This window comes from Phocoena sinus, chromosome 8, assembly GCF_008692025.1.
Source record: "Phocoena sinus isolate mPhoSin1 chromosome 8, mPhoSin1.pri, whole genome shotgun sequence".
NCBI classification, from domain to species: Eukaryota; Metazoa; Chordata; class Mammalia; order Artiodactyla; family Phocoenidae; genus Phocoena; species Phocoena sinus.
The window spans coordinates 13182894-13207120 of NC_045770.1; the positions used below are offsets into that span (position 1 = coordinate 13182894).

At 47.6% G+C, this 24227-nt stretch overlaps 1 non-coding gene across 1 annotated transcript; it reads right to left on the bottom strand.

Moving 5' to 3' along the window:
- Positions 1 to 14658: 14658 nt before the first annotated feature.
- TRNAD-GUC lies at positions 14659 to 14730 on the bottom strand. The gene has a single exon. It is a non-coding gene; the product is annotated as a tRNA-Asp (tRNA).
- Between the last annotated feature and the right edge of the window lie 9497 nt (positions 14731 to 24227).

Sequence of the window (24227 nt, forward strand, 5' to 3'; positions counted from 1 at the left end):
TGCCTGGAGCTCAGACTCGATGGCCGGAGCTCCTGCAGACATCTTAGACCATGAAGTCTAAGAAAGCCATATGTTAAGGGAGGTAAAGCAGAAGTACATAAGAAGCCTGAGTCTCTGATGCCCTTGGCACTACCCCAGCAGCCCTGGAAGGCCCAACGCTGGACTTCTGTGTGAGAGAATAAGCTCCTGATCGGAGTAACCAGCTGCAGTCAAGTCTCCTAGTAGCAGCTAGACATAATCTAACAATGGTTATGGTGACTGCGCAGCCAGTGCCCCGGGCTCTGCTTCTTTAACTATGGAGCAACAATCAGAGTAATAGCACCTGATGGCATTTCAAATTGGGAGAGAAACCATGGATTTTTTTTTTTTTTTTTTGCGGTACGCGGGCCTCTCACTGCTGTGGCCTCTCTTGTTGCGGAGCACAGGATCCGGACGCGCAGGCTCAGCGGCCATGGCTCACGGGCCCAGCCGCTCCGTGGCATGTGGGATCTTCCCGGACCGGGGCACAAACCCGCGTCCCCGGCCGTGGCAGGCGGACTCTCAACCACTGCGCCACCAGGGAAGCCTTGGATTTTTAACTAACCATGCCGTGAGAGAATTTTTAAAATAATAATCCAGAAGTGGGGAGGATCTTCTGATATACACCTAGAAGTCACAAAATAAAGAACTGATCATTTTAACCTCATCAAAATAAAAAATTTTCTTTGTGGCAAAAATCACATATATCAAGATAGGGTAGTTGGGGCTTCCCTGGTGGCACAGTGGTTGAGAGTCTGCCTGCCGATGCAGGGGACGCGGGTTCGTGCCCTGGTCCGGGAAGATCCCACATGCCGCGGAGCGACTGGGCCCGTGAGCCGTGGCCGCTGAGCCTGCGCGTCTGGAGCCTGTGCTCCGCAACGGGAGAGGCCACAACAGTGAGAGGCCCACGTACCACAGCAACAACAACAACAACAAAATGCTAGTTATGCTGCAGCAAGAAAAAAAAAGTCAGAATTTTAGTGGCATAAAACAGCAAAGGATTATTTCTTGCCCACATTGCATGTCCTCTTGCAGATTGGCTGGGGTGTCTACTCCCATGTTGTCGCTACTGTCACCTTCACTTTGGGTCCCCCTGCTGAAGGCACAGCCATCATCTGCTTTTGCCGATTGTCATGGCAGGGGGAAAGAGAATGCAGAAAGCAATGCCAATTCCAGCTTCAGCCCAGAAGTGACAAACATGCTTCTGTTCACATTTAATTGGCCAAAGCAAGTCACACAGCTGCCCCTGGTCAGCAGGGTAGGAGATAGAATGCCTTCTCAGGGAAAGAAACTGGATATTCATGTACAGAAATACACAAAAGCAACAGGCTTAACCCACTGGAAACAGCTTTAGGCTTTCCTATCATAGACAGCTAATTTCTCTGATAAATAAAAAGCACCTACAAATCATCAAGAAAATGACCACATCCAGTAGAAAAACAGGCAAAAGATACATTTTACAGAAAAAGGAATTAAAGATGCTTTAACTCACTCATAATAAGAAAATTGCAAATGAAAGTTACATTGAGATACCATTTTTCACCCATCAGACTGGTGAGAGTGGGCAAACGGTCACGCTCATACACTGCTGATGGGCAGTAAATTGGGATAACCTCTATGGAAGGCAATTTGGCATATGTTCTACTACTTTTTGAAATGGATCCTGCAGATGTGCTCACACATGAAGGAAATGATATTTGTTCAAATTTTTTCATTGCATTGTTTGTAACAGCAAATGATTGGGGGAGAACTTATTGCCTTTTAATAGGGAACGGATTAAATAATTTAAATTAAATAAATAATTTCCCTCTATCCAAGGGAATACTATACATATATAAAAAGAATGAAAAGAGGGTTGTTTTTTTTTTTTTTGGTAACGATATGGAACAGTCTGTATGATTTAATGTCAAATGAATAAAGGAGGGTGCTGAACAATGTATATCATACATCACTGTTTGTGTCAAAAATGGAAAAATACATATTCACAATTGTTTATATACGCTAGAAACATTCCCCCGAAATACACTCAAAGTGAAAATATTGGCTGTCTCTGAGGAGAGAGTAGGAATTCTCCTTCTGTACCTTTTAAGTCGTGAAATAATATGGGAATATATTGTCTAATCTAACAATAAAATTTAAAAAATAAAAGAGAGAGCTGACCTAGCAGTTTTAGTCCTAGGTATATACCCAAAAGAAATAAGAACACACATCCGGGGCTTCCCTGGTGGTGCAGTGGTTGAGGGTCTGCCTGCCAATGCAGATGACGCGGGTTCGAGCCCTGGTCCGGGAAGATCCCACATGCCGTGGAGCAACTGGGCCCGTGAGCCACAACTGCTGAGCCTGTGCATCTGGAGCCTGCGCTCCGCAACGAGAGAGGCCGCAACAGTGAGGGGCCCGCGCACCGCAATGAAGAGTGGCCCCCGCTCGCCACAACTGGAGAAAGCCCTCGCACAGAAACGAAGGCCCAACACAGCCAAAAATAAATTAATTAATTAATTAAAATTTTTTTAAAAACACACATCCACACAAAACCTTGTGCATGAATATTCACAACATTATTATAATAGCCAAAAGATGGAAACAACCCAAATGTCTGTCAATTGGTGAATGGATAAATAAAATGTGGTATATCCATACAACGGATTATTATTCAGCCAGAAAAAGAAATGAGTTACCGATACATGGCTACAGCACAGATGAACCTTGAAAACATTATGCTGAGTGAAAGAAGTCAGACACAAAAGCCATACATTGTATAATTCCATTTAAACGAAATGTCTAGAATAGGCAAATCTGTAGAGGCAAAAAGTAGACTCATGGTTGCCTGTGTGGGGGGCAGGTTTGAGGGGGAAATGGGTAGTTGACTAGCGGGCGCCATGTTTCTTTTTATAATGATGAAAATATTCTAAAATCGATCGTGGTGATTTTGCACAACTCTGTGAATGTACCCAAAGCCATTGAATTTCACACTTTAAACGGGTGAGTTGTATGTCGTATGAGTTATATCGCAAGAAAGTCTTTTTTTGTTTGTTTTGTTTTTGCCTGTTTGTTTTCTCAAAGAAGAAAGGAGAGGAAAAGAAATGGCCCAGGAGACAATGCCTGAGGACACATCTCACTAGACCATCACCCCATGATTCACATGTCTGGTGGGTTGAAATAGTTCATTCGCAAGCCTCACAGGAAATCCAGCGGGGCAGCTGTCAGCCTGGGTTCCCCCAAGCGTAGAGGCTTTCACGCAGATAGCTTCTTTGGGAAAGAGATCCTGGGGAAACGGTGATGGGAAGGGGGAGCGGGGAGAGAGGACCAGGGCAGGAGAAAGGCCCAAGCCTTCGTAATTGAGCTGGTTACTGCCGGGGGCAACTGAGGCTCAGTTCTGCTGGGGACCCTGCAAACCATGCAAAATGCACCAGCTCAGGGAAGTGGGGGGGGCTGTTCTGACAGCAGAGAAAGGCTGAGCAGATAGCAAGAGAGGCCAGGCGCTATCTGACCACATGTGCTGTGACAACCAAGGGTACAGTAGTAACAGAATGGTGGGCTGAGAGCTGAGGATGAGATTGGGCAGTCTTCCAGGCCCTCTGGAGCCTCCTTATTTTTGACTCACAGAGCTCTTCCCTGCTACCTGATTCTCCAGCCTCAGCCCAGAGTACCGCTACATCATTCGCAAAAGCCAAACCCATCCTCAAATAACAAATACCTGCTACCTTTGTGGACTCTCAAAGGCATGTGCTCTAGGCCACTGAATGCACCAGATGTGATTTTTTTTTTTTTTTTTTTTATTTAATAGGAGACATTCTGAGCCAAGTCTGGCACACAGGGAACCATCAGGCTGTGGGTTGCTGTTTAGGTCAAAGATGAGGAGTGATTGGAAAGCAAGGCATCTGGCTGATGTAAACAGTGACGGCAGCACCCAGACGGGGTTTAAGAGATGCCCTGAGTCCTGGAGGTGTTGCTGAAATAAGCTCGCTGCCTCAGAAGTGGGGATTGTTCTCGGGGCAGCACTCATTCAGATGTAGAGGAGGATGAGGTGGGCAGAGTGGCCCCTGCCCAGAGTGAGGGGAGAGTAAAGTGTCCGGGTTTCTACTCAGAGAGCAGATACTCAAGCCTCCTCCCCCCGGCAGCCCCTCCTCGGAACACTCAAGGTTCTGCGGTACTTCCCAGTGTCTTAAAGGAAGCCTGGAAGCTGGCTCCATCTGCCTCACTGGGCTGACTGGGGAGCCGAGGGCTGGAGAAAGGGGCCGAGTCCCTGCTTCATGCTGCAGCCGCAGGTGCCCGCAGCAGGGTGCCCTGCAGCCGATGATATCGGGCTGGCTGCCCCCCGCCAACGCCATGCTTGTGGAAGGAATGAGCGCTGTGAACCGAGGAACAAGGTCCTTATGAGCCAAGCTGCCCCGGAAGCTCAGACCAAAGTCCCCAGTGGGCCTAGCCAGGCCACCACCTCGGCAGGGAGCCCCTTCAGGAAACAGCAGCTCCTCGGAGTGGTGCTCAGATCAGCAAAGCCCTGTGGACCCACCAGGGCTGAGCCCAGTGAACTAACGCTGCCATGCTCAGCTCTGTTCACCCACCAGCCACCATCCGGGGGCAAGCTGGCCCCAGGAGTACTGGGTCCCCCTTACCTCCAAAACCTAGACACACCTTCTCCCACCTAGCTGATGTTCAGCCTCTCCAAGGGGTGGGGTCTGCTTTTCTCTAAGCCCTCTAACAAGAAGTATGGTTCACTCCTCTTCTGGACTAATGGAGAAGGTGATGTAAAGATGGTGGCAGAGGCTGGAGTGGTGCAGCCACAAGCCAAGGAACACCTGGAGCCACCGGAAGCTGGAAGAGGCAGGAAGGATCATCCTCTAGAGCCTTCGGAGGGAGCACGGTTCTGCCGACACTGATTTCAGACCTCTGGCCTCTATGACTGTGAGAGAATTTGTTTCCATTGTTTTAAGCCACCCAGTGTGTGGTTGTTTGTTACAGCCGTCCCAGGGAACCGTTATAGCCCCTTAATAAAGAACCCCCCCAGGGCTTCCCTGGTGGCGCAGTGGTTGAGAGTCCGCCTGCCGATGCAGGGGACGTGGGTTCGTGCCCCAGTCCGGGAAGATCCCACATGCCGCGGAGCGGCTGGGCCCGTGAGCCATGGCCACTGAGCCTGCGCGTCCGGAGCCTGTGCTCCGCTACGGGAGAGGCCACAACAGTGAGAGGCCCGTGTACCGCAAAAAAAAAAAAAAAAAAAAGAACCCCCCCCAAATAAAAAGTGTTCTTACCTGTGAGAATGGCAAGATGGTGAGACAGGCATGATGATTCAAAGACTTGCTTCCCAAACCAGGTTCACAAATCCCTCAAAGTCCTGTGAGCACATAGAGACAGGGGCCAAACACAGCCAGCTCCCTGCAATGTGAACATACTCAAAGATCCTGAGGAGAAAGTCGAGTGATTTAACTGATCAGTAATTTAAAACAAAGAGACATGCTTTGTGGAGCAGAACCCCCGATGTGCCTGAACTTTTTTCAGATAAGCAAGGAGCTTCAAGCCAAGCTGGTGGCTATTTGGGGGCTGTGCCCCTAGACTCCCCTGTGATCACTATCACTTTGGGGTGTCCACATTCATCTCGAGGGAAGAGGGCTTCCCCAGAAGGAAAATCCAAAGTGACAGGAGGTGATTCCTCAGACGCCACACTAGGAGGCTCAGCTTCTCCTCCTGGAACGCAAAGGCTCTCGGGTGTGCCCTGGCCGTGGACCAGGCAGAACAAGCGCTCATCTGACTTCCTGTCCTGATCCCAAGCTCCCCAGCTGACCCCTTAACCTTCTATATCTAGTCGTCTGGTCTGTGTCAAAGGGGCCTCAGGCCTTAAGTGTGGCCTAAGGAAGCTTGAGGCGCCAGCAAGGACACGCCCCCATCAGGCCTCAGCAGGACTCTTTTCCAGGATGGGGGTGGGTAACGGGAGGAGATGGAGGAAGACTGAGCTACAGGGGAAACTGTTCTTCCCGAGCGGGCAGAGGGGACAAGTCCCTCCGGGTTAGGAGAAGCAAGAGAAGGCCCTTCTCCAACACCGGTGTCCCCAAGCTTCCGCTGGGGAGATATTCCTGAGACTTTGGCTCTGAGCCTCCACTCCCAGCTCTGACCCCCAGGGCTCAGGGCAGAACCAAGGGCAGGAGACGGTGGCGGCCACAGGACAAGGCCTCCTCCACCCGTTCCTCCTGCCAGGCCTGCGCTCGGAGGGAGGCCACTTGGAAGTTGGCTCTGGGCTCTGGAGCGAATAAATGTTGACATTTGGAGAGTGGGAGCCGTGCGGGTGTTTTACTGGTGTTAATGTGATGTGGGCAGGATTAGACATTCCCCAAATTGCTCTCTGGAATAGAGCAAGTGAAGGCAGAATGGGTCTCCTGTCTCCCTCCTGCCACTCAATTTAGGATTTGATTAAAAGCGCCTTCCCGGTGAAGAAGACAATTGAGCGAGAGGCCTGCTGTCTCTGTGCCTGTTGTGAGGAAGGGAGGGGGAAGGGAGGGGGCCCTGGTCCCCTCTGCCCTACCTCCGTGCCTCTCTTCCTGGGAGCACCCCAAACTTTTCTCTGCAGACCTGCCCCTCCCCCATACCTGAGCTCCAGAAGCCTCTTCTGCCCCCAGGCCCCTCTCTCCCCATCATTCCTTTATCCTGCGAGCACAGGCCCTCCATGCTTCCCTGTCTCTCTGGCACAGGATCCTGCAATGGTTTTTGGCTGAGAACTGATACCTGGGCAGATGGGGACTAATCCCCACACACACCACAGGGGCTTGTCTCTCCTGATCCAAGGTTCTGTCCTTGGTCCGAGAGGCCGAATGGCTCTCAGATCAAAAACCAGGACAGAGGGGAAGAGTCTCAGGAGGCCTGGCTGGCTTGCATTTCTCTGGCCCGACCACAAAGAGAGAAATGGGTGCCACATGGAGCCAGGTGGGAGCTGGGGGGCAGCAAGGGGCCCGTGAGGTCATCCCGCCCTTAGAGGCTCAAGGTTAGCAGCTCCAGGACTATAAACAGGCCCTGTTTTCACTCTGTTTGTACATTTGACAAGGCTTTCCTTGCCATTCTCCCTGTTTTCCAGCCAGGCCCTTTCTCTTGCCCCTCCTGCAGGGCCCAGTGCCTCCTCTGTCCCTTGCTTACCCCATGGCACTACTTCCCTCCCAGCTGGGCCACCAGGTGCCCAGCTTCCCCACGGGCCCCACAGCCCAGGCTCCTCTGAGCATCACCCCCCTTCACCTCCACTCTGGGTCCTCTGGGGAGGACCATTCCCAGCTCTTTCTGGAGGTCAAACTCCAGGCCTGCTCAGGCTGAGCCACGAGGAGACCCCATGGAGGGGTTTGTGTGTGTGTGTGTGGGTGTGGGTGTGTGTGCAGGTCCGTGAATGTGAGCCAGAGGTGAGGTGCATATAAGTGCATGATGGCTCGTGTACTTCAACACATCTATTTGGCCTCAGCTTTCTAGATACTGGAGACTAACCTCCAAAAGAAGTTTCCAGAATCCAGCCATGCTGTTCCTCAGACCAACCTGCACCATGCCCACAACGGCTACCGGGAATTGAACAGTGACCATTGCCTGGCACCGAGCTGGAGGCTTTACACAAACTATTTTATTTAATACTCGTAACAACCCAAATGAGAAAGGTACTATAACTATTCCCATTTTACAGGTAGAAAGACTGAGTAGTTCTGCCCAAGGGAACAGAAAGCAACGGGCCAACTTGGGGTTGCCCCAAGTCTGTCTGAGTCCACAGCTCATGGTTAAACCCCTCATTGGGGGGCAGGCTGGCCCACACCCTGGGCAGTGAGCAGGACATCCACGGATGGTTCTCGACCAATTCCTCCCCCATCACCCCATGAAGTGCCCCCCAGACATGCCATCTTCCAGGCCCATGTCCTCAGCCCTCAGAGTAAGTCCCACCTGCTAGGACCAGTGCCCAGAAGCTGCATATGGCGGGCACCACACACCACACCACAGCAAGCCAGGGAACTTAAAAATAATTTTTTTTTTACTTATTATTATGGAAAGTTTCAGAAGCTGGTAAAATAACTCCCCACGTACCATCATCCAGCTTCAAAACTTAACATTTTGCTAATCTCATTTCATCTCTTCTCTCCACACATTCTGAAGTATTTTAAAGCAAATCTCAGACATCATTTCATTTCACCTGTAAATACTTCCATATGTATCTCTAACAGATGAGGACTTCTTTTCCTTCAACTTAATTACAATAGCATTAACACACCTAACAAAATTAACAATGGTTGGGGCTTCCCTGGTGGCGCAGTGGTTAAGAATCCGCCTGCCAGTGCAGGGGACACGGGTTCAAGCTCTGGTCCGGGAAGATCCCACATGCCACGGAGCAACTGGGCCCACAAGCCACAACTACTGAAGCCCGCATACAAGCCACAACTACTGAAGCCCGCATACAAGCCACAACTACTGAAGCCCGCATACAAGCCACAACTACTGAAGCCTGCATACAAGCCACAACTACTGAAGCCCGCATACAAGCCACAACTACTGAAGCCCGCGTGCCTAGAGCCCATGCTCTGCAAGTAGAGAAAAGTACAATCTATGATAGAAAAAAAAAAAATCAATAAAGTGGACTGCATCAAACTAAAAAAAAAAATTAACAATGGTTCCTTAATATTATCTGACACTAAATTGCCTCAGCAATGACTTTTTACAGTTGATTTGTTCAAATCTGGATGCAAACAAGGCCTGCCTGTAGCATTTGGCTAATGTCTCTTTGTCTTTAACAGCCCCCATCATCCTCTCCAGGCAGGTGTTCTGTCCTATAGAATGGCCCACGTTCTAACTGACTGATCCCATCCTCACAATGTGCTGAACATCCTCTTCAACCCCCAAGAGCATTTCTGTAACACAGATCACATCACTTTCCAGCTTACAACACCTCTGTGGCTTCCCTTTGCCCTAAAAGAAGTCCACACCCCCTTCTGGGCCCACAAGGACCTGCCTATGAATGGCTCCTGATTCCCTCTCAAACTTCACCTCCCTCCCCCCCAGCCCCACGCCTCCTGCTCCAGTCCCTTTAAGCTCTGCTCCAGTCACACAGGCTTATCTTCCTTACTTTGAACCTCAGGGGCCAGAGCAGACATGGTTCCTTCTACCTTAGCTCTGCCACTGTGGCCACCAGCCTTCTACCTTCTCCTACTTCCTCGTCCTTCTACCGCCTTTATGTCCCCTCCCCAGAGAGAGGCCTGCCCTGGCCACCGTACCTAAATAGATCCCTCCCCCCGTGGCTCCCTGGCTCCATCTCTTTTTTGTGTCCATCGCGCTTCTCAGAATCTGTAGCTACTTTTGCTATTTATTTGTTTCCTTGTGTTTTAAAGGCCTTCCTCCTCCACCACCCAGAATGCAGGCTTTCTGAGGGCAGGACTGCATCCATCTGGGAACTCTGAGGCCTAGAACAGGACTTGGAACATAGTAGATGCTCAAGTATTTGATGATTGAGAGAATAAATGGAAGGCGGGAGGGAGAGAGAAGAGGTTTGCCTTTCAGAGAGTTCACAGTCTGGTTGGAGAGAGAGGAATACAAGAATGCAAGACCTTTCAATCAATCAATCAATCAATCAAAATCTATTAAGCACCAACTAATAACTCCACACTTTTCCAGGCATGGAGGGAATATTTTGGGTGTTAGCAGCACTCAGTTAAAGGATAACCGGGTACACTTTCTAAGTCTAGATGGAAATACTCACACGAGGCTTCATGAGGGAGGGGTCCTGAGCTGAGCGTCCATCAGAAAAATCCCTCAGCTTTCCTTGGCATCCCCGGTTCCCAAAGGATGCCTGGGAGGCAGGCAGGGCCAGTGTTACGATTCTTCCCTTTTGAGAGATAAAGAAGTTGAGACTCAACTATTTGTCCACAGCTTACAGGGGCAGAACTGGGACTGGAGCCCACAGTGTGTAACTCCTCCCCTCCCTGCTGGCCCAGCAGAGTCAGGAGGAAGGCAGAGGGGAGGGAGGCAGCAGGGACCACCTGGGCAAAGGCCAGGAGGACAGAATAGGCAGAGGCCAGAACTGTCCTCCCAGCCCGGAACTGTAGACCTCGGATGGGAGAGACTCTTCATCATTTCTGCCCCAACAGATGGGGCATCTGAGTACCTGTCTCGGGGGACCAGAGCCTAAGGGAGAGGGAGGGAGAGCTCCCTGTGCCTGACTCTGGGGTGCAGCCTCTGGAAGCCTCACTCACAGAACTTTAGGCTCCCTGCTTTATGGCACAGTTATGTTTAATTTAGACAAAAGACCTCACTTGGCCTTTTATGGTGCCAGTCAGTAGCTTTCTGTCTTTTTACCAGAGCTGTCTGTTTTTGCTGTTTTGATCTCTACTGTTTTATTAAGTAATCCTTTAGTTGGTTTTGTTTGTTTGTTTCTGGTCTTATTCGTTTTACTTCTTTTTCCTCTTTTGCTTTTAAATGCAAACAGAGAGGCAGCAGTATCCCCAAGGTGAGGCCAGGAGGAGGCTAATGAGACCTGGGACCCCAGACCATGAGCCTTAGTCCCAAATGTAGCCCCCCAGGAAAGACCGATGTTCCCATTTAAAAATGACTCACTTCAGCAGCACAGAGATTCACAGGGCAAATGACTCTCCCGGAAGATAAGATTAGCCCCCGCATGGCCCAGAGGGCTTACTGGAACAGGGCGTTTTAACTTATTTCTGGGAGGGTAAGTGACATCTTGATGAATCCGTCATGACATGAAGACACCTGATGTGGCCTTTGAAGCAGCCATTAAACTTAGCTTGCTCTTACTGCCAAGTCACGTGCAAAGCAGACTGTTCATGCCTTCCTCAAACCCCACCCCAGGGGTGAGGTAAGAGGCTAGGGTCTCCACAGCAGACATTCCTGGGTAATAAGCAACAGACCTGCTACATTTTTGTGTAGCTGCATTACAATGTCTCCTGTGTCAAACCCGAGGAGTTAAAATGTCCTTCCATTCTAACGTTAGGGGCTTTGTCTATTTAGATGTATGGGCACACTTTAAAAACATAATCTTGTCTGTATTTTGAAATCTACATAAATGGTTTCAGGCCATCGCTTCTTCTGTCTGTTCCATTTCTTCCCTTTGGGTTGCCCGTGAGATCTTCCCAAGTTGCTGAACTTAGATGCAGGTCATTACTTCTGACTGCTGTGTGGCATCCCATCATATGCCAACGCCACGTTTTATGTACCCATCCCCAGTGAAGGACACCAGGCAGGCTCATCACGACTGGCACTTCCTTGCGCCTGTCTCACAGGGGCAAGACTCTGAAGTTGTACACCCAACAGTGAGTGTGGTGAGGGTGTGTAGACCCTCACTGCTAAGGTCAGCCAGATTTCTCCGCAGCACGACTCACTCTTCCCACTAACGGGGACTGGGCGCTTCTCTTTCCCACCTCCTCACTAGTACTTGATATGATTCCAATTTTCTCATTTTTGCCAATTGAAAAAGGTAAAATGGTACCTTACTTTGTGTTCAAAGATTAAGCTACTCTTCTATAGTTATTAGCTCTTCAAAGGGCCACTTATGTGAATGGCCTATTTATAGCCTCTTTCCGTTTTTTCTTTTAGATCCTCGTATTTTTCTTATGGGTTTGTAGTTATTTGTATAAGCTGCATACTAAACCTTTGTCAGTTTTCAACTCTAAAAATACCTACTCCCACTCTGTTTCCTCTGTTAACTTTGTTTATACTGTTTTTTAAAAAACAGAAATCTCATGTTGGTGTGATCAAATCCATTTATTTTGTACCTTATGGGGTTTTCAAAATATCTTTTCAAAGAAATGCTGACTTTGAAGTTCATAGTTATTTTTTTAACACATTATCATCTATCTGTGTTTATAATTTTACTTTTTAGATTTAGGTCTTTCTCCATTTGGAATTTTTTTTAATACGGTATTGAGTAGGTATCTAACTTAATTTATTTCCAGAAACGGAGCCACCTTTTCCCAATACTCCTGTCTAAATAATTCATCATTCTTACTAATTTGTGATGCTACCTCTATCACATGCTGGGTTCCCAGTAGTTTTGTTTATTTAGACTTGTTTTTGTCTATATGTTTGTTTATGTATGTCTAGGTCTGTTCCTGGTCCCTTACTCTATTCCTTTGGCTTATTTGTCTGTTCCTATGTAATAACACACTGTTTTTATTATTATGCTTTTATTGTAATCAGTTTGATTGTCAGCAGAACAAATGTTGCCTCTTTGTTGCTTCTTTTCTAATTGGATTAATTATTTGTGGGGCTCAATTCTTCTATATAAATTTTATAATCAATTAGTTTAATTCTCCAAAATTCCTGCTGGAATTTAATTGAATGTGGAAATTAATTTTGGGCTAATAGACATCTTCCCAAGATTAAGTCCTTCCAAACATGGATATAGTATTTCTTTTTATTTAGGTCTTTCATTTAATGGTTTTGGTAAAGTTTAATATTTTTTTCCCCTTTGTGGTCTTGTGTCTTTGTTGTTAATCCCTAAGGCCTTTGTGGTTTTCAATGCTTTTATCAAGACTGGTCCGCTGTCTTCTCCAGGATCCTGGGAAGGGCCTAGAAATGTGAACATGTTATTGTAAAATTGCAAAAATAGAATATTTTTGCCATAAATGGTAAAGTCTACTGTCTCTTTCCATTCCAGCCTCCCCTCCACTGCACCTCCCTTACAGTTGGGCAGTATTGGAGTGATCACAGGTACTTTGGGGGTCCAGCTAAAGGGAATTTGAGCTGGGGATACATCTAATTTGGGATTTATGGGATGTATCCGTGTGGTCACAATCACTTCCGTGTATGGTTTAGTCATTGGTAGGCATCCTGGTGTCAGAGTGGCTTCCAAGAATTCATGGAATTCCTTCCACCCACTGTCCTGACTCACCAGACATCTGGATATAAAGATGGAGAGCTATAGGTAAGTCAGGTGGTTAATTAATTTTTAAAATAACGTGTTGCTTTTCTGTTTGTGACATTCATTGTGCTGTTCAGTTTTTTTTAATTGTAATTAGTTGTGATTGCTTATTCTAAATAAACATTTATTTTATACCTAATTTTGGATCTGTACTTTTTAAAAATTTTTCTTAAAGAGGGCTCCTCAAATTGCATAAACTTCTGCCCTTGAAACCTGGATTTGTCCCCTAGATATTTTCAATGGTATTAATGCTTCCTATATTCAAATGTCTATGTTGATCTAGAAACCAGCAATTTTGCTAAACTCTCCTATTAGTTCTAAAAGATTGTTGACTCCTTTGAGTTTTCTCATTAAATTATCATATTATCTGCTAATAGTAACTATTTATCTCTTTATTTCCAATACTTATATTGTTCTATTTCTTTTTCCTCTCTTATTGCATTGGTCAAGACCTTCAGTATTCTGTTGAACAGTATGATGTCAATAGTGGACATTAATAGGAATACATCAAAAGTTTCTTCTTTAAGTATGATGTTTGCCAAAGGCTTTGGTTGTCTAGTCTTTATCAAGTTAGAAAAGTTCCTATTTTCCTAAGAGGTTTTTTTTTCTTCATTTATTTATTTATTTTTGGCTGCTCTGGGTCTTCACTGCTGATCATGGGCTTTCTCTAGTTGCGGCAAGCAGGGGCTACTCTTCGTTGTGGTGCAAGGGCTTCGCATTGTGGTGGCTTCTCTTGTTGTGGAGCACGGGCTCTAGGTGCGCAGGCTTCAGTAGTTGTGGTGCATGGGCTCAGTAGTTGTGGCACAGGGGCTTAATTGCCCCGCAGCATGTGGGATCTTCCCAGACCAGGGATCGAGCCCATGTCTCCTGCACGGGCAGGCAGATTCTTAACCACCGCACCACCAGGGAAGTCCCTCCTAAGAGTTTTTTTAAAATTACTTATTGATGAAATAAAGTTTAATTGGAACACAGCCATGTCCATTAATTTACATATTGTCTATAGCTGCTTTCACACCACAGTAGCAGAGTTAAGTAATTGAGATAGATACTGTCTAGCCCATAAAGCCTAAAATATGTATTGTCTCACCCTTTACAAGAACGTTTGCCAACCCCTGCTTTAAAGTGATAAATTATATTGATAGACTTTCTAATATTGAACTATTTTTCCATTACTGGGATAAAATTTTCCCATTTGAAGTACTTTTTTAATTCATCGCAGTATAACTTACATTCAGTAAAGTATAGTAATCTTAAATGTATAGCTTAATAAATTTGTACATATGTATACATCCATTTAAATACCACTCAGACCAAAATAGTGAATATTTTCAGTGCTGCAGTTGACTCATTCCCTCAACCAGTCTATATGGCCAGCCACTCACTCCCAAGGTAATGACCCTTCTGAACCCTCTCTCTATAGATTCATTTTGCCTGTCTTGAAATTCTCAGAAATGGATATTCTCAGACTATCAAATAGTTGAGAGTCTTATGTGTCTGGCTTTTCACTAAACAATGTGGATTGTTGTGTAGAGCAACAGTTAGTTTTTTAAAATATTATTTAGTATTCCATTATTTGAATAAGATGCATTGATTTTTTAACACAGTATTAGAGTCCATTGATATTTTATTTAAGTTTCTTTTATACCTATGTTCTTAAATAAAATTGGACTAAAGTTTCCTTTTCTTTTTTTTCTTTTTTCTTTTCTTTTTTATTTTTTGGCTGCACCACTCGGCTTGCAGGAGTTACCCAACTTTGAGGATCTCAGTTCCCTGACCAGGGATTGAACCTGGGCCACAGCACTGACAGTGCCAAATCCTAACCACTAGACCACCAGGGAACTCCCTAAAGTTTCCTTTTCTTATAATGTTCTTTTCTTTTTTGGTGTCAACTTTATACTAAGTTACATCAAGTTCATAAAATAATCTAGAGAGATTTGCCTATTTTTTATTTTTGGAACAATTTGTGTTGGATACTAATTATTTATTCCTTGAAATTTTAATAGAATTTACCTAAAAATACTTATAAAACACCATGGGACTTTTGTAAAATCTAACAGAGAGGTTTTTCTAATTACTACTTCAATTTGTCATTTTGCTATTAGTCTTCAAGTATTATGTTTATCTTGTGCCAATTTCAGCATTATATATTTTCCAGAGATATGTGTATTTCATCAAGGCTTTCAAATGTATATTGTTGTATATATGTATATAGATGTTCTAAAATTTTATATTTTAAAATCTGAGTTCTATTGCCTGCCTAATTCTGTACTGTGTTTATCTGAAAAACTTCTCTTTTGTTTCTTGATGTTTTATTAGTCTTTTTGAAAATGTTTATTTTATGAGTCTTTTCAAAGAAATTTTGGGTTTTTTTTTAGTCATTTGTATTGTATTTGCTACTATTGGTATTCTTAATTTCATTGATTTCTGCTCTAATCTTTATTATTTCCTTCTTGTTTATTTGGGTTTTCTCTACTGGTTTTTTTTTTCCCCCTCCAGATTTGAATACATAGCTCATTTGTTTTCAATCTTTCTTGTTTTCTGATGGATGTGTTTAAAGCTATAAATTGTCCTCTTGGCACTGCTTTATTTGTAGTACATAAATTTTGACAGGCAGAGCTTTCCTTGACATTCAGTTCTAAGTAATTCATAATTTTCCTTAATATTTTCTCTTCAGTCCAAAGGCTATTTGGTTGTATGTTTTTATTTTTCAGACATGTAAGACATTTTGGCTATTCTTTTGGTCTCTTCCCACCTCTTGTGTCTCCTGACTGCCATCATGTTGACATTATCTGGATTTTAGTTCCATATTTAATTTATATTCATCCTTCATTCAAGTAACAATAAAATTTAATAAATTCATTTTCAATCTCATTTTTCTTATATAAGAAAGATTCACTTTCTTTTTATATTGCTGGAATATATTCTGCATACATCTTTAGCCTGAGGATATCTTTATTTTACCTCCACAGTTAAATAAATATTTAGCTGTATATAAAATTCAACAGTTTCTAGATATAATTTGATTGTCATCCCATTGTCACTCAGATTCTCCTTATTTGTAGGTGACCTGCTTTTTCTCTATGGAAGTTTTCTCTCTGTTTCTGGTGCTCTTAGATTTCTCCTTAATGCATCTATGTATGAGATTCTTCTCTATCTTGTTCAGCACTCTCTTAACCCTTTCTGTCTGAAGGCTAATTTGTTCCTTTAATCGTGGAAAAAGTTGTCACTGTTTCTTTCAATATTTTCTTCCTTCTATTGACTCTTTTATCTTCTCCAGAGACACACACCTATTAGTGCTTACATTCCTATCCTCGGTGTCTCTTGATTTCCTCATAGTCTGAATTGAAAAAAAAAAAAAAAACCTCAGTTTTTCCTTCAGTGTTTCTCCCCTATTCTCACACCATTACATCACTCAAAACACTTCTGACATCAGATGTATGGGTTTTCCCCATACTGAGCAATTCAACACCTGCTGGCTGTCTTACAATTTAACTCAGTTCTGACACTATTTACATGGAAATAATGTCACATCCCACAGGTTAAGGGCTCAGTCCCACCAGACTGCCCCCCACTCAAAATGCCCATCAGAAGTAGGAGGTTCCTACCCCAACTCTGTCCAACTTAGCTACAAATCAGAGGCCCCCACGTACCCCTCCCCAAGTTTGATTAATTTGCCAGAGTGGCTCACAGAACTCAGGGAAACACTTATTCATATTCACTAGTTTATTAAAGGGTATAATAAAGGATACAGATGAGCAGCCAGATGGAGAGATACATCATGCAAGGTCTGGGACAGTCCCGAACACAGGAGCTTCTGTCCCAGTGGAGTTGGGGGTGCATCATCCTCCTGGTATATGGATATGTTTGCCAATCTGGAAGTTCTTCAAACCCCACACTATTGGGATTTTTATGGAAGCATGATGAATTAACTCCATTTCCAGTTCCTCTCCCCTCTCTAGAGAAGTGGGGGAGGGGCTGCAATTCCAAGATTCTAATCATGGCTTGGCCTTTCTGGTGACCGCTCCCATCCAAGAGCCACCCAGGAGCCCACCCAGTCACCTCATTAGAACAAAGGACGCTCCTATCACCCAGGAAATTACAAGAGGTTTGGGAGCTTGGTGTCATGAACTGGGTCAGAGACCAAGTATTAGAAAAAAAAAAAAAAATTGGTGCTCCTGGTACTCTTTCCACTTAGGAAATTACAAGGGTTTTAGGAGCTCTGTGCCAGGAACCAGGGCCAGAGACCAATATATATATTTTCTATTATCTCACACTATCCCTCGAAGAGATCCTTAACCCTTACTTATTTATCCTCTTATGATCCACAGAGTTGGGTTTAGCTGAAACGAATGTTTCCCAAAGGCAAGTCTCCATCCCAGCTTGTCCCTCTGCTGGTGCAGCTGAGGAAGTCAGGAAGGTGGCGAAAGTCCATTTCCAGCGGACTTGCCTGGTGGTGCAGTGGTTAAGAATCCGCCTGCCAATGCAGGGGACATGGGTTGGAGCCCTGGTCCGGGAAGACCTCACATGCCGCAGAGCAACTAAGCCCATGCGCCACAACTACTGAGCCTGTGCTCTAGAGCCCGCGAGTCACAGCTACTGAAGCCCGCGTGTCTAGAGCCCATGCTCCACAACAAGAGAAACCGCAATGAGAAGCCCGCGCATCACAACGAAGAGCAGCCCCCGCTTGCTGCAACTAGAGAAAGCCCACACACAGCAACAAAGACCCAATGCAGCCATAAATAATTTTTTTTTAAGTCCACTTCCAGGATCCCACTTCCTAGAACCATCCATTCATTCAGTCATTCATTTATTCCTTTCTGCTCTGTGCCAGGCCCTGTCCTTGGTTCTAGAGGCACTGGGTCCCTGATTACTCCTCCAACACACTCGTCGCTGTCCTCCTTGCTTAGCATTCTGCTCCAGCCACTCCGGACCTCTCCCAGCACCTTGAAGATGCCAGCCGTGCTCCCCTCACAAGGCTCTTCCCCTTGCTGTTCTCTGCACCCGAAATGTCCTTCTCCTCCTCCACCTTTCCTGTCCCTGTCAATGTTTACACTGATGACTTTTTCTCATCATTCAAGTCTCAGTTCAAACATTACCTCCTCTAAGAGACCATCCCTGGCCACGCTCCAAAGTAGTCAGCCCTCTGGCCACTCTGCTTCATCCTGTTTAATTTCTCTATATCTCTCTCTATATATATGGATCTATATATGTCTCTCTCTCTCTATTCTCTCTATATATTTTACCACTCCTGGAAATTAGCCAGGATGGGACAGGCTACGCTGCAGTAACAAAGGTGGTGGGAGAGTCAGAGTTAATGTTTATGCAGGGTTTATCGTGTGCAGGGTACTTCGTGTAGCGTCTTGTATGTATCATCTTAATTTATGCAACACCCATATAATGTACATATTATTGTGATCCTCATTGTACAGGTGAGGAACCTGAGGCTTAAGGAGCTAGAGTGTGGTGGAGTCAGGATTTAATCTGAGTCTGTGTGACTCTAGAGCCCCCGTGCTCTCCACAAGTATGAAATAGGAGGGAGGAGAAGTGCTCATCCTTCTCTCTGCCTCTTTCCTTCCTGCTAAAGCTCAGCTCTTTCAGGGCATGTCTGGACATTAGCCCAGAAGGACAAGGGCATCTGGAGCTTGGAGGGGTGCATGGTGCCCCTCAGAGTGCCAGTGAATAGCATGCTCCCTGGAAAGGGCTTTTCTCTCTGCTGGTCCCCACCCCTCTCCCTCCAACAGCACAGGATTGGGGAAGGGACTCCAAAAGACCTCCTTCCATTAAGAGTCTAGAGAAAAATCCCAAGCTCGTCAATAACCACAGACTCCTTTTGGTCATGATCTTGTACAGGGCTTACCTGATCCCCCTCCTCAATCCCACGAGCTCAATACACACAAGGCAAATTAGGGCCCCCCTCCCTGACCTGAGCCCACCACTTCCACAAGCGTCTAGTCCCACATCTAGAGGAGGGGCCTGGTCCCTGGGCACTGCCAAGATGACAAGTCATAACCAGAGCTCAACCCAACACTCCTGGTTTTTTTCTCCCCACTCCCTCTGGGGGCGGGGGAGCTGCTGGGGCCCCGGGTCTTTTCCTTTTCTGGGACCCCACATCCCTTCAGAGAGAGGAGGTCCAGCCCCTGCCTCCGGGTTAGGGTATGGGTTAGGAAGTGCTGGGCTGAAGTGAGCAGAGCTGTGGCCTATCCTTTCCCCAACCCCCTTGGCTCTGACCAGAGGGAGGGAGGAGAGAGAGAGGAGAAATTCCCACTCATCTTCCTCCCCACAGGGCCAGATGCTGGTGGAGGAGGCACGAGGAACTGCCGTGGCACCCGTCCCTCCCTGGTCAGGAGAGGCTTGGGAAGGACAACACCACAACCCTCCCGGGCCTCACCGCTGAGAGATTTCGCAGTCTGCAGAGGCTTCCCGCCGTTTCTTCTGTCTCACCACCACGACAGCTCTTGAAGGTCAGCAGGGAAGGGCCTGTTCGTCCCCATGGTGTAGATGAGGAAACCGAGGCTCAGCAAGGAGCAGTTACATACCAAAGGCTACACTGTGACCTTGGATTGGTGGTCTAGCCAGGACTGTCCTCTGCTACCTCACGTTAACATATGCGTATTCACCTGGGTGTGTGTGCACAGATGTATGTTTGCACATGGGCATGTATGAAGTGTTTAAATATCCCTTGTGCAAGCCTTCCTGACGCGATCAGTGCGAGGGCCATGCGCAGGGCAGTGTCTCCTTAGGCCGGATCCCAGGGCTCCAGACTCTGTTCCTGGCAAGTGTCATGCCCCCACCACCCTGAAAACTGCTTACTGCTTATCCCCACCTTCTGCCCTGCCTCCCCCTCCCACAGAGGTCCTCCTCCTTGGCTGAGATCCCCAACTGGCTTTGTTCCTGCTGCCAGCAGAGCTATGTGGACATTGTGTGGCCGCCAGCACGCTCACTGTGACGCGCTGGGCCCCTACCTGCTGCCCCACCCTCTCTTCTTTCCCCAGTGCAATTAGTAGGAAGTTCACCTTGGATCTAACCTGCCCCTCTACTGAGAAAACCGCCCCCCTTCTCCATCTCAATTCGACTGGGTGCCTCCCCCAGTCTCTCGTCTTCTGCTAGCCCAGGATGGCCTTTCCCTCATTGGGAGAACAAGGCTCATCCCCTCGATACTCAAGTCGTGCCTGGGGGAAGCCTCGCTTGACTCTCACCTCTCTCTACGTGGCAGAGCAGTGAGCGAGGAGCCAGGGCCCCCTTTATTGCCGTCAATTTTCCACCTCAACTTACCTGCGTCTTCACATGGTGTTCTCAGACAGGGTCTGTGTGTACGACAACCAGGTTAAATAAGTGTTGCGTCCTTCCCATCCCCCTAATTCCCCGTCCTCTTGCTGAGGACAGCTGAGTGTCTCCCTGGCTTCCGGAGAAGATGCTGGTGTATTGTCACCTGCCTTTATTTGATTAGTGTCTTATTCAAAATGCCTGGGGCCATCGCGCCACAGAGAGGAAGAGAGAGGGAGAGGACGAGTCTCCTCTTTGCCTTCTGCTGCCGGAGCAGCTGGTCCCGGGGAGGTGGCTGGGGGTGGGGGGGCAGGACCACAGGAAGCAGGGTGGGGAGATGGCGTCACGTGAGGTCAGGGAGGCAGGCAGAGGAGAATCAGAGAAGCCAAGCGTTGAGGACTGTGAGCCTAGGATGGAAACTCCCAGAACTCGGATTCATAAACCTTTCCAGGCATCTCATGTCCATCCTCCACTTGCCACTGTGACCCATGGAGGCCCCTCCAAGCTCCCACGGTAGGAGCTGGTTAGATACTTGGTGTTTTCCCTCACGCAGGAGAAAACTCGAGTCCTGGCGGCCCCAGTGGTGAATGCTTGGTGCCACTGGACCAGAGGCCCTGGATCCTGGTGCCCCAGGGTCCTCTGTGGCCTCCTTGAACACAGATAGACCAGAGACCCAAGAGCCATCAGACAAATAAGCACCTCAGAGCCTCGGAGCCCTGGAAGGCAGTGGCTCCATCCAGACAGCCCTGCTCCAGGGCCAGAAGAACAGCTGAGAATTCGCTACCTTCTTACATAGGGTCATTGGCACCATCCTACTGTCTTATTCAATTTTCTCAGTAATCCTATGAGACAGCTGATATTCTTTTCATTTTCCAGATGAGACAGTTGAGGCCCAGGAAACCAGATGACTTTCTGAAGGTAACAGTCAGCAAATGGTAGAACCAAGATGCAAAACTAGGTCTTCTGATGTCAACACCAATCCCCCCGCCATAACTCAAGCTTGACAGTGGCTGAAAGGGTGGCCCCTGCTGACACGTGAGCTGCTCACCTTACGAGACACGTCAAGAACACAACAGTCAGGAAGGCGGAGGCCCGTCCAGCCCCCTCAGACAGGTGTCTCCTTGGGTGGCTGTCTTCTTTTGCAGGTAGTCGTGAGCCAAGCTGCCGAATGTTTGACACAGATCCCTACTGAACCACAGCTGTGACACGCATCCTCACGTTCACTTCCAATAGACTGGCAGATGCGCCCGTGTGCCGAGCTTGCTGGCGTTCCTTTTCACACCCCCGCCTGCATCCCCTGGGAATCTATTCAAAGCTACTCAACGGAGCAGCCAGGAGAAGAAGATAAACCCATATCCACACTGTGTTTCTCTTCGGCTCTCTCCTTGTGGAAAAAAAAAAAGGAACAGTACAAAGCCTCATCCAATATTCACTGGGAATCATCCTGACATGATCCCAGGAAAATAAATTCTTTTCAAAGCCACAGTTCCACTGCATCCTCTCCCGTGGCTGAGAGCAGGCAGAGCGGGCTGTGTGCGGGGCTCCGTGGCTGGCAGAGGCACCTGGCGGTAAGGCTTAATTATGATTCACGGAGCTGCGTTGCGGAGATGGTTTAAAGCCACTTAATTAGTGTAGGAATAAACCACCGTAATTTTCCTGAAATATGGCCTAATTAACCTATGGAAAAGCCAGGGCCACTGGTCAGGAATGCCGGAGACGTTAATAGTCTATTAATATACCCGGCCCGCTCTCTGGCACAGCTTTGGGGGTTCACTGGGCTGGAGGAACAGACAGAGGAGAATGGGGTTTGCCCTGCAGGGTGATGATTTAAAAATATATGAAGTGGGCAGGGAAAGGAAAAAGGAAATAAGATTTACTGAGCACCTATTATGAGCCAAGCAGTGTTTTAATCCATTCCTTATTTAATCCTCAAAATAATCCTTTAAAATAGATACTAAAGTTCAGAGAGGTCCATTAATGAATCCAAGGTCACACAGCCATGAAATAGCCGAACTGGAATTCATTCTCTAGTCAGGCTGTTCCAAAGGCCACACTCTTTCCGTTATTCCTCACTGCCTTTGGCACGTACAGAAGACTTGGGGAAATGGACATAATAGAGGAAAGAGGTCCCTTCAACTCTAAGGAAGCACCACTCCCTCTGACATTTAGAAAATAGAGTCATTCAAGCTTCCTGGACACTGCACAGCCCTAGGAATCCCCATTCACATAGGCTACAATGGGAATGATGTCCCCTCGAGAACACAATGCACAGCCTGCACAGCCATTCACAACGGTCCTGAGAGACCAGCTTAGATGACTTTAATTTCCTTTTCCACTTAAGTCTCCAGCCCCAACCCTGGCTTTGAGTCCAGATGTTGGCCCTAAGCCAGAAAAGCCACGTCTTGGATAATTCTTAATGAAGGAGGATTTGAACCCAGTCCTCCCCTGGGGATACTCCAGTGCCCAGCTCAGACGCCGGGACAAAAGTCCAGAGCCCTCCAGGGGGAGCCCGAGAGCCAGACTTCCACCTCCCAGTCTGGCCAGCAGGTCGAGGAATATTCCAACAATGTCTTCATTCTTCCCCGATCAAAGGAGCTGGGATTGAACCTGCTGTAATCATCCGTCGGGGAGTTTGCTTAAAATTCCCCTAATTATGGGAGAGCAGAAAATTGCTACGCCTCAGACTGAATAGGGAAATCGAAGGCGCCCTGCTCCAAGCTGCCTAGGGGAGACAAGCCAGGATGGGAACGGGGTGGGGGGGGGTGCGGGGGACAGTGCGGGTACTATGATGGCAGTGATGGGAGGGGAGAGGAGCTCCTGGTCCGTGCCAAGGAGTGGGAGAGGAAGGGAGAGAGCCAGCTGCAAGGGGGTCACGGTGCCTGGCTCAGGTGGTGCACACCGTGCACCCCCAACTCCCTGCAGGGAGAAGGGTGCAGGGGCAGGAAGGGTGGGCACGTGGGGAAGAATTAGCCAGGACGCGCCCTCCAGTGGCTGGAGCTGGCCTTCGGGAGAGGCTGGGGCAGCCTGTAACTCTGGCTTACTTTAGAAAATAGATTCTGGAGCATCTTCTCTGCCAGGAGAGGGAAGGAAAGAGCAGAGAGACAGACCAGACAGGGACCAAGCTGGAAGGACAGGCTGCTTCAGGCACCCTCTCTGGGCTCTGCCCTATTCCAGGCAGGTGGAAGGTCTAGAAGGAGTGTGGTGGGAGAAGGATCCCACCCTTGGGGAGTCTCAGTCTGATGGGGCACACTGAGTGAGCGTCCCAACCCAAAGTAAGAAGCCCTATACACCAGTGCCCAGCACATGACGGCCCTGAACTCTAGGAAGGGGGTCCGGACTGTACTGAACTGGGTGGAGTCAGAAGAGGAAGGCTTGCTGGAGAGGCGAGTACTGAGCAGGAGAAGACAGGAGGAGGAGGAAGGATAGGAGAAGGGAGGGGAATGTCCGAAGGAACGCTGCAAAGTACCAAGGGGTTATGGGTATCATTTGCGGGGAGGGAAGCACGGCCCAGGGAGGTGAAGTCAGTCGTCTAATGTGACACAGCTCATCAGTGGCTGAGCTGGGGCTCAAACTCCTGGTCTGTGTATTACACCTCCCAGGGAGCAGGAGGGGTGGGGAGGGGCTGGCCGGAAGGCAGAGTGCTAGCACGAAAGGGGAGGCCGCTCCCCGACCAGTAGATGTTGACTCTGAGGGGCAAGCAATATTCTAACGGGTCTCCCCTTTGCTAGCCTGACTCCTTGCAGGAGCTCCCCGGGCTCCCCACCTCTAATAGCTTGGAAAAGGTTGACACTCCACAAGTCTCATGCTTTCCCAAGGGATTTCTCAGTTCCTCAGCAAGTCCCTGCACTGGCCCAGCTTGGGTCCTCTGCGGCCCCAGCTGCACTATTGTGTTTGTCCCAGTTATAGGTGTTGGGGTATCAGTTGAGACTCAGGGATTGCAAGTTACAGAATCCACTCAAACAAGCATTTAACTAAAAGGGGAAGTTTATGAAAGGGACACAGGAGTGTCATGTCCCACGTCCCCCAGCGCAGGAACGCAGTCAAGCCTCAGTCAAAGGCATCAAGGACAGGG